The sequence below is a fragment of the Agelaius tricolor genome, unplaced genomic scaffold (genome assembly GCF_023055355.1).
Source record: "Agelaius tricolor isolate 1412-34295 unplaced genomic scaffold, bAgeTri1.0.p SCAF_4, whole genome shotgun sequence".
Taxonomy (NCBI): domain Eukaryota; kingdom Metazoa; phylum Chordata; class Aves; order Passeriformes; family Icteridae; genus Agelaius; species Agelaius tricolor.
Genome location: NW_027269264.1, coordinates 8,225,107 through 8,235,527, shown reverse-complemented (window position 1 = coordinate 8,235,527; position 10,421 = coordinate 8,225,107).

Below are 10,421 nucleotides of genomic sequence, written 5' to 3'. Positions count from 1 at the left end.
AGTATGTATCTCAGCTAGCTGGATTGAAGAGAGAGAAAGCAGTTTTTCCTTTAAGACACATGACTGGAATTTATGTAACAAGGACTTTGTTACTGCCTTTACTATTTTTCTCCCTCAGTGTGGATCTCTGTTTGGTGACCTACCCTTCATTTGCACTGTTTACTGCCCAGCTCTTCTACATAGGGCCTAAGCTTGCGAGAAAAGAGAAAAAAAATTTAAAGCTGGATATTCAGCTTTAAAAGCTGAGTTGTCTCATATGATTACTCTCACATTTTGATGGAGAAATTTTTTAAAACTTTGAGACTTTGAGTAGCTTTCTGAAAAATCCCGCTGCGTTCCCAGGCAGGCAGGCAGGCAGGCAGGCAGGCAGGCCCTGCAGTCCCAGCGCTGCGCACCCAGGCACTCGCCTTGGACTTGGGAGGCTGGCGGGTCAGCACACACCTGCACGTGTCCCACAGGTCTGTCACCAGCCCCGCCTGCAGAAACCCTCCCCAGGTGTGCAGAGGGATGGGACACACTCTGGCTCCTGCTGGTGGCTCTGGAGACAGCAAAGTGTGTGTGCAGGAACCACACACCGCACACTGCAGGATTTCTGCTGTGCTTCCATGCAGTGCCCAACACAATCTTAGCTGAGCTATGTTACAGAACACTTGTACTATTTGTATTTGACTTTATACTTGCCAGCTTGTAGCACCTTAACATTTTTCTTTTGTTCTGAAATACTAACACAAGTCAATACTGAGGTTATATGCAGAAATTTCAGTGTGTATTCATATTGTGGCTCTTGTTTGTAATAGGATCAAATAATTCACATTGAGTTTAAAACTTTGTTATGAAGTAAATCCCAACTCTTTGTAACTCCATATTGCACAGAAAAATCACTGTAAGAATATACAGTCTCCTTATTCATAAATGGCTTTACTTTCACCAGGAAAGAAGAAAAAATTAAAAATCAAATTAATTAGAATTAATTGGAATTAGAAGTTCCAAGCCTATCAAACCATTGTAAAAATTAGCAAAACAATGTGTCATAGATCCTGCAAAAGCTCTACTTTAATGGAAGTTGATTAAAAATTAGAAAGCACTAAAAAGAACTGCCATTTTTAAGGGATCTGTACAGTTCAATCTAAATATACTTTTACATCAAGAATTTCCTAGCTTGCATTTCTCTTTACATAATTACAGTATGGACCAATAATTTTCATTACAATATATGGACCTGTATTGAAAGCACAATAACATCACAGTCCTGTGTTTCAGCAATTCAGGATAATGCATGTAGTTATTTTTCCTTGGCAAGAGGTGCTTTTGAAATTTCTTTTCTTCAGTGGAAACATCAGAAAAGTAAATATCTCAATATGCTTTTTTATCTCTGGTTTTGTTTTTTAAAAATTTTGGAGGCATTAGCATTTGTTAAGGAAAAAGACTGATCTTCCTATGGGCATTCACATTTTTTGGGGCAGTGATTTTAAACTAGAATAATTGAGAATATCTAAAATAGGGTGGTCTTTGAGAAATAAAGATGCTATAAAACTGCTAGACAATTCTCAGCATTATTTTCTCATAGTAGATAACACATAGAAAGAATTTTTTTAGTAACTGGCTTGATGGGGAGGGAACAATTCATACTAATTCAATGAAGGTGTGTTAGTGAAACTCAGGCTTAAAAAAAAATTATCATGATATTATTTCTTAGTGACATGTAAATTTACTTTTGTATAACAAAGGAGACTCCTAATATAACTGGGTAAAACTGAGGTGAAATTACACTCTCCAAGCTGTAGATCTTTGCCCTGCTTCATTATGGATCCTGTATTGATGATATTTTTTTCCAGAAATAAAATTTTTATCGGTATCCTCATGTCATCAGAAAACATCTCTCAATGATTTTTTTTAGCAATCTTGGGAAGCTGCAGAGGTCCCAGCTGACAGGAAGCTGGCAAACATTGTCCCAGTTTTCAAGAACGGCAAGAAGGAGGACCCTGTAAACTACAGACCTATCAATCCCAATTCAGTACCTGGTAAAGTTACAGAGAAGATTATTCCGGGAAGTATTGGAAAACACCTGAGGGGAAAAACAGCCACTGGTCACAGCCAGAATGGCTTCTTGAGGGTAAAGTCCTGATTGCAAACCTGCTTTTCTTTCATGACAGGATAACCTACCTAGCTGATCAAGGGAAGCCAGCTGATGTAACCGTCTCAGACTTCAGTAAAGCTTTTGATAATGTGGCCTTCTGGACAAAATATCCATTGTTCAGCTGGATAAACACATCATGTGATGGGTGGGAACTGGCTCATGGATTGGGCACAAAGGATTAGAGATGCAATCAAACTGGTGACCTGTCACTCGAGGGCTTCCACAGGGCTCCATCCTCAGCCCAGCGCTCTTCAATATCTTCATAAATGACCTGGACACAGGCCTGAAATGGATATTAACAAGTTCACAGATGATATGAAACCATGAGGAGTTGTTTATTCCCTCAAAAGGAGAGAGGCCCTGCAGAAAGACCTTGACAAATAAGACGGCTGGGCAATCACCATCCATATGAAGTTCAACATGGGAAAGTGCTGGATTCTGCCCCTGAAATGGGGCAACCCTGGAGGCACAGACAGATTGGGGAATTTGATGCTGGAATGCAATGATGTGAAAAGGGACCTGGGGATCCTGGTTTACTGGAAATTGAATGAGAGTCAGCAGGGAGGACCCCCATGTCCTGGGGTGCATCAGACACAGGATCACCAGCCATGCAAGGGAGGGGATTGTCCCACTCTGCTCTGCACTGGGGTGACCTCACTTTGAGTGCTGGGATCAGTTTTGGGTGCTGCAATACAAAAAAGACATTGAGCTGTTAGAGAGTGTCCAAATGAGGACCATGAGGATTGTGAAGGGCCTTGAGAGGAAGCTGTGTGAGGAGTGGTTGAGAGCACTGTTCAGCCTGGAGTCTGTTCTGTGGAGAGGAGAGGAGAGGAGAGGAGAGGAGAGGAGAGGAGAGGAGAGGAGAGGAGAGGAGAGGAGAGGAGAGGAGAGGAGAGGAGAGGAGAGGAGAGGAGAGGAGAGGAGAGGAGAGGAGAGGAGAGGAGAGGAGAGGAGAGGAGAGGAGAGGAGAGGAGAGGAGAGATCTAGTTGCAGTCTGCAACTTCCTTGTCAAGGGAACAGAGGAGGCAGGTACTGATCTCTCTGGTGACCATTGACAGAGCCCAAGGGAACAGCATGAAGATGAATCAGGAGACATTTAGGTTATATATTAGAAAAAGATTCTTCCCACAGAAGGTGTTTGGGCAGTGGAACAGCTCCCTAGGGAAGTGGTTACAGCACCAAGCCTGACGGAGCTCAAGAAGTGTTTGGACAAAACTCTCAGAAATGTGGTGTGGGCTGATCTGTGCAGGGCCAAGAGTTGGACTTTGATCCTTGTGTGACCCTTCCAACTCAGCTTATTCTGCAATTCTGTGACAAAAGTTTTTGTACTCTTTCATTTCACGTCTCTTTGTTGGCCCTCTGCTTAAAAGAGGTTTTCTTGCAACTGTAATGTTTTTACCCACAAATGTATTCTCAGTTTACTAAGAGTGACTAGTAACAGATGCAACAGAACATCTATAAACCAGTCAGTTTTCCATAACCAACCCTTTGCAAATATAAATCTAGACAAACAGACATCCCTTTAAGAAAACCTCATAGTGCACTTTCCTTTTGTAAATCATGTCAACATACTTAATGCTAAGCTTGCACGGTTCTCTAAAATAAAAATAATAAATCAATATTGTGACAGAAAGTACAATTATCATCAATTTTAATCTTCTGTAGCAAGTCATTACACTGCTAAATTTATTTCTGGTCTTTAAAGTAGAAGGGTTGGTGGGAGGCAACAGTTGTTATGACAGAGGCCTGAAGGAGTCTTTACACCACAAACTGTATTTAGTAGGTGGATCCTTTTCATACAGGGCTGTAATTCTGTTATTTATTTCATATTCTGTGGTAGTGCCATCAGTCATAGATGTGATAAAGTAATCTAGGACTAGGAAGAGTATTGGTTCATATTCCCTGGCTTTTTCTTTCTTTCTTCCGTGGAAGCTGCTACCCATGAGCCACAATGCAGACAGACCTACAGGTCCCTCTGAGGAGAAAGGAAGTCGGTGACCTGCTGACCTCTTTGCTTATGTAACCTGAAATGTACGAAGAGAACCAGCTCTGTAGAAGCCCTTTTATCTTTCCCTAGAGTAGAGTGTTGCAGGAAACAAGGAAAGCTATCCCTCTGCTGACCTCTAACTGCTCACAAAGAAGTGGGTTACAGGCAGCAGCAGTGTATGCAGTACGTACAAGCTGTACCTCAGAAACTCACTGACAGAAAAAGGAAGCAGCAGCAGAATTGCTCCTTATATTTAAGAAATAATGCCTCCCTGGGCTACTGAAGAGCTTGTTCAGTTTCTTCTCAGCCCTTTGTCCTAGGCTGAGCCAGAAGTCTCAAGATAGCCCACAAGGAATTCCTTAATAGGCATTATGGCATGTCATTAGAGTTAAATCTCAGGATAATTCTGCAAATAAATGAGGTGTTTTAGAGGTGTGAGTTGGTATAAAAAAGACTGGTTCTAATATAGTAGAAATAAATATCTAATTCCTTATGTGTAAGGCCTCCAAAGCTATGTTTATTGTAAGGTCCAGCTTTTCAACTCCATCATATCAATCTCTAGCCATGAAAAAAAAACAAATCCAAAATGTCTCCTAAAATGACAACCTGCCTCCCCCTGACTGTGAAGCTTCTGAAATCATGCTGAGCCTCTCATTATAGGACTCTCAATTATGGTTGGCTTTCTGCCTGAAATTTTTATATGAAGGTTGATTGATATCTTCAAGGAACCTTTTTTTTCCTACACTGATAAATGGCAACTTATGAAAAGATTACTTTGCAAACTGTCTTACTTATAGTGGGCCAAAATGTCTTCCTTGTTGTTCAGGTCTGATATTTAGAGGAGCATTTATAACCAGAGAATGAAGAAAGGGGAATGTAACAGAAAGTAGTTGCAGTGCCCATGAGGATGAAAATGGTCTTTTCAACCATTTTTACTATTTTTGCCGCAAGCTTCATCAAAGGAAAGAGGAAAAATCACCAGATACATTCCAAAATAAAGTAAAATTAAAAAATACAACCCAAACCCAAAACCCCCCAAACACATATGCCAATTGGCAGCAATATACACAGCAATAGACATAAGTTTTTTGTTTCAGCACTCCCAAGCTGCTCACCCTTCTCACAGGAAGCATCAGGTGAGTCTTGAGCACAGAAGGGCATTTATCAACTCCTTTTGGCAAACACAAAAGTGGTCCAGGGTATCTGCTCTGCTCTTGTCAGAGTGTCTGTGGATTTCACTGGTGGCCCTCAAAGGAAAAAGGCAAACATTGATTTAGATTGCAACTTTGCCCATATTTCTAACATTCCTTCTTTTACAGAAGGACAAAACTTCAATTTCAAAATTGCTCCATCCTCTTATTTCAGATTATTACCTAAACAGGTCTTGATATGAATACTATCTCACATGAAAACCATAACCGACTATTACTATCCCTCTTATTAAAAAATAAATTGTTATAGAGATGGCTGTCTAGTAAAATATTGCATAAATGCATCTGACAGGAAATTATGGAGAAAATACTAACAGGTGGATTTTTTTTGTCTTTGCTTGTGCACAGGAGTAATATGATTTCTTGTAAAATGGATAACAGAATCTTGAAAATTAAGAGAGATTTAATGAAAAAAAAGAGAGATTAGATTTTATTTAATGTTATTTCTATGTTACTATTTTATTGGTGGTAGATATTGTAAAGTTTGTGTAACATCAAAGGACAAGTAAGGAACTGCATTTTAAAATTTGATTTTAACAGTGCCTTTCCCACTGTACATACTACAATTTAAATCACATGCATGTAATGTAAAGAGGAACCTTACATTTTAATCTAAACTTAGATTCGCAGATACTACAGTGGTATTAATCTTTAAAAATCATTAAAATGAAACTGGTTTACTGTCAGTAAAATATTGAAAAGAATGTAAATCTCAAGATTACTTGTACTTTACAGATCAGTGAATTAAAGGTGAGATATCTGTTGCAATGTGATGCCATTTCAGGTGTGTCAACCTTTCCCATCCCCCTTTGCCCTCCTGCCTAAGAGCTGTCAATCAATCTTAACATTCCAGCAGGGCGTCGTGTGATTGGCATAAGTTCAAAAGATGCCCTTCAGGTCTGGGTTCATTGGCCTGTCCAAGCATCTGTATCCCTTGAGCCTTCCCCTCCTCACACCTGGTTGGCCCTCACCTGTCCCTTCCCTCCCCCTGTGCCCGGGGCTTAAAAGGACACGAGACCATGGGGCCGGGAGTTCTATTGGGAGCTGTTACAACACTCAGAGGTCTACCACCCTAAAATAAAACTCTGGATTAAGACTCTACGATAGAACCCGCTCCTTTTCTCTTCACCGTCGCCTGAACCTTTTCCACCAGAGGTAAACTGAGTTCCTACTTTGCCTGGATTTGTTCCGAGTGCCGAGCTGCAGCATCCAGCCGGCCAAAGGTGTCTCTGAGGTGAAACACCACAGCTGCTGCCTTTGGCCCAGCAGCGAGGGCTAGACAAAGCCAGGCACGTCCCACCCGGAAATATTGGGATTAATATTCTTTAGATATCTAGATGAAAAGTTAATTATATTTTATGTGATTTTGACTTAAAATAAACCATTTTTTGGCAAAAATATGTATAAAAGAGATTGGAACACTCTAAATAGTTATTAGATATAATATGATTTGCCAATGTAAACAGTATGATTTTGTCTCTGACAAGATATGGTTTCTATTCTTTCTCTTCCACAAATAAAAAATAATCCTTTTCAAGATAATTAAATGGAGCTATTTTGATTGTAACTGAGCATTTTGAAGGATATACTTTAAAGTTTACAGACAGTACAAACTATGAACTGATTTAAGACAAAAGAGTTTATTTCATGCACTTTACCCATCTATTCAGTAATTTCAAAGGAAGTTTATGAGGAGGCTTTGCTATTATACTTTGTATTTTTTTAAATTATGTTTTTAATCTGAAGTAGTATCTTTGAATGTTAAAAGGCTTTCATGGAAGATTAAAAGTGCAGAAAAGATGCTTCTTCCTTTGATTTTGGGAAAATTTATTCTGAAAATCTGACTGCTATTCTTTTGGAATGCCTTTGGTATTTTTTTTTTAATAGCTTTTGATAATAATCTTAATAATCTAAGACATTGTTAGGAAGTAAAAATCACCTCATCAAATATTCTGTGCAGAATGCAAACATGTCTTCCTGATAAATCAGCTCAATTCTCACAGTGGCAATTCTCACTTTGAGTCTCTGGTTGTACTGCAGCTCAATAAATTAGGGGAACAGAAGAAAAAGCAGAAAAATACCTCAGAATGAAAACTGTAGGGGAAAAAAAGGAAGCTGTATATAAAGCTATGTATTCCCTACGGTGTGTAAGGATGATGAGTTTTGTTCTAAAATTTAGTTTCTTCTACTTCATTTTGTGTCTATGTTTTTGCTTCTGTAAGACCTTAGCAACTATTGTTGGTGGCTTTACTGAAACTGCTTGGAATGAAATAAACCTACAGAAATCTCTTCTCCTGCTCAGCTGAGCCCAGCCCAGCCTGTAAGCAGTCTTTACCTGCAGCAGATATTTCTGCTTTAAACTTAAGGCTGCTGTGGGTGCAAACATCCCCACAGAAGAGGATAGAAGAGCACAGAAATGTTGCCAGCTGATGTCTCCAAAAAATTACTGAATTTTGTGGCAATATCAAAATAAGAATTTTGGACTGCAAACAACAAAACAGGTTTATAAAGGCATGATGATTGATTGACTGGGTGTTTGAGGGATTTATCTGACCAGTATGCAAAGAGAGGGGTCTCCAGCAGCCCAGCCCTGAGAGCTGCAACGTGCCTTCTGTCCCTGTGGCTCACCAAGCACAGGGGCACTCCCCGGGCACTTTGATTGACAACTTGGATGTTGAGAGGGACAGAGAACAGCATCATAGTCTGAGATCATCTGTGGTTTTGCCCCTGCCTCTGCTGATGACCAGTCAGAGTCAAAACAACCCCTAAACACTTTTTAATAGGAATAGATGTGTATGATCCTCTTTGGTTTTATGATCTCTGAGGCCACAGATGAATTTTCATTATCTTTTTCACATAAGGAGCAGAGATTTGCCTCTAATTATTAGGAAAGACAGAAGAACTAAGCTTTCTGTTTAACAAATAGCACATAGACTTATTTCAGTGGTATGCCTTTAAAAATGATGATTTTTCTGGACTAGGTCTATATTTTAGTTTTCAAAAAGTGAGAGGAAACACTATCCAATGGCCAGAGAGCCCAGCAAAAAAAAAAATACTGTGTTAAAAGATTAGTTAATTTTATGCCACCTATTTTTAATATTCTTAGTATGGAGTTACCACCAATGTGTATTCTGAAAATGTCTCTTATTCTTTTCTTTTCCCATTTGGTCTTCAGTAGAGAACTTTAGGTTATCAGCATATTTTTTGTCATCAATGCACTCAGATAGAAGCAGGAGGACTCTTTTTATGAAACCTATCAGCATCTGAATGATATACAAAATACAGAAAGAAAGTATTAAATAAAACTGACATATTTCCTTAGAGGAAAGAAAGGATAGCAAAGCTCTCAACACAGATAAACATGATAAAAGCCAATCACATAATTATCACAACAGATAAGTTCTTGCATAGGGAAGGATCCATGATTTGGATTAAGATTTTATTCCATGCTTTGGTGTCCTGTCTTTAGCCAGGTATGTTTCTTTACCCTAGTCTTCTCCCACTGCCTTGTAATACAGTGAAAATCTTCATTAAGTTGTACTGCTGGTGCAAAAATACCTTTAAAGAGTCTTGAAGTTCTTCTTAACAGCCTAATGTTCCCCACAAAAAAAAAGATGAATAGGTTAGAGAAAGAGACCAACCTGAAAGTATGACCTACAGTCTTCCTTCTGTATTTCATCATGACTGTACAACAACAAAAACAACATTATTTTATCTTTCATAAAAGAATAGCATATAGTAATTCTGTGCTAATTATTTATCATTATTTTAAAAAATTTTTATATCAAAGGAAGCAGAGTTTTCTGGTTTTTGTTTATCAGAGGACTGTTTAGTAAAGAGGATCTGTCTGAGATTGGCACTAATTAGGTACAGCTGTAATCTAATTTTATGGATCAAAGAATTGGATGCATTTAAATGCAACTAAAAATATTAATGCGACTTTAGGTAACTTTAGGGATGTGATAATTCATACCCTTGGAGTTAGATGCATACTTGGCATTTTCCTGAGTTGAGACGTACAGGTCAAAACATTTGTTATTATTTTTCAATGCACTAACACTTTTAACTGTTTTTTTCTGTTTATAGAGCTTGCTTTATATTTCCTTCACATCTATGACTCACCCAAGCAGCAGTGCACAAACAAAGCACTGCCTTGGCAATGCTCTCTGTTGCTCATGGGAGAACGGGAGGAGGAAATAGCTGCAGACTTCTGTATCTGACTGACACAGGGCAAATATTTCTTGCCAGAGCAGCCCAAGGGCTGAACAGGTAATGAGGTACTTGGAACACCAAATTTTGCTGATTATTTTAATAGTCTTAATTTGAATATTTACGCACGGCAACATGTAGAACATGACAGCAATTTTTATTAAGAGCTTTGACAGTAGAATGCAACTACATGACTTGCATATCCAATTCCAAGCAGTTAAAAGGATCTGAAGTTTTATGAAGGACAGAGCAGACAATGCTAGATAAGGCAAAACTTTTGTTTAAGCAATTGAAAGGGAAACTGAATTTTCACAACTATCTACTATCTATGGTTTCATAAAAGACCAAGGCAAACCTAATACCTTGGATTCAGTTCTCAAGTTTAGCAAGTTATGAGAGATGCAATTTTATCAGTATACATATGGTAAATTACAGGTAAATTGCAGATAAGAAAAATTTGTTTACTGTACTGATATTATGGATATTGTTTAAGAGAATTTTTCAGGTTTTGTCTACATATTACTCAGTATCACTGTTGGGTAATTCAGTTCCTTCCTTCACTCCTGTCTTTCTGTCTATGAAAAACAGAGAAGAAAATTTCAGTTATTCCTTCAAATCATCTGAATAAGTATTTCCCCAGATAACAAAAAGTTACACAGAAATAGAAACAAAGCCAAAATTGTGAGAAAGAGAGCAAACGTCAAACATATGACCCAAACAAAGAACATAAGAACCTTCATACAAATTTTGAATCTTCCTTTTTTTCAGTTGTTATAGGACACAATCCCTGCAAATATTTTTAACACAGGCACATGATACTTTAAATATTGAAATACAATTCTTTTGCATTAACTTCATTCTAAGTAACTTGCAATTG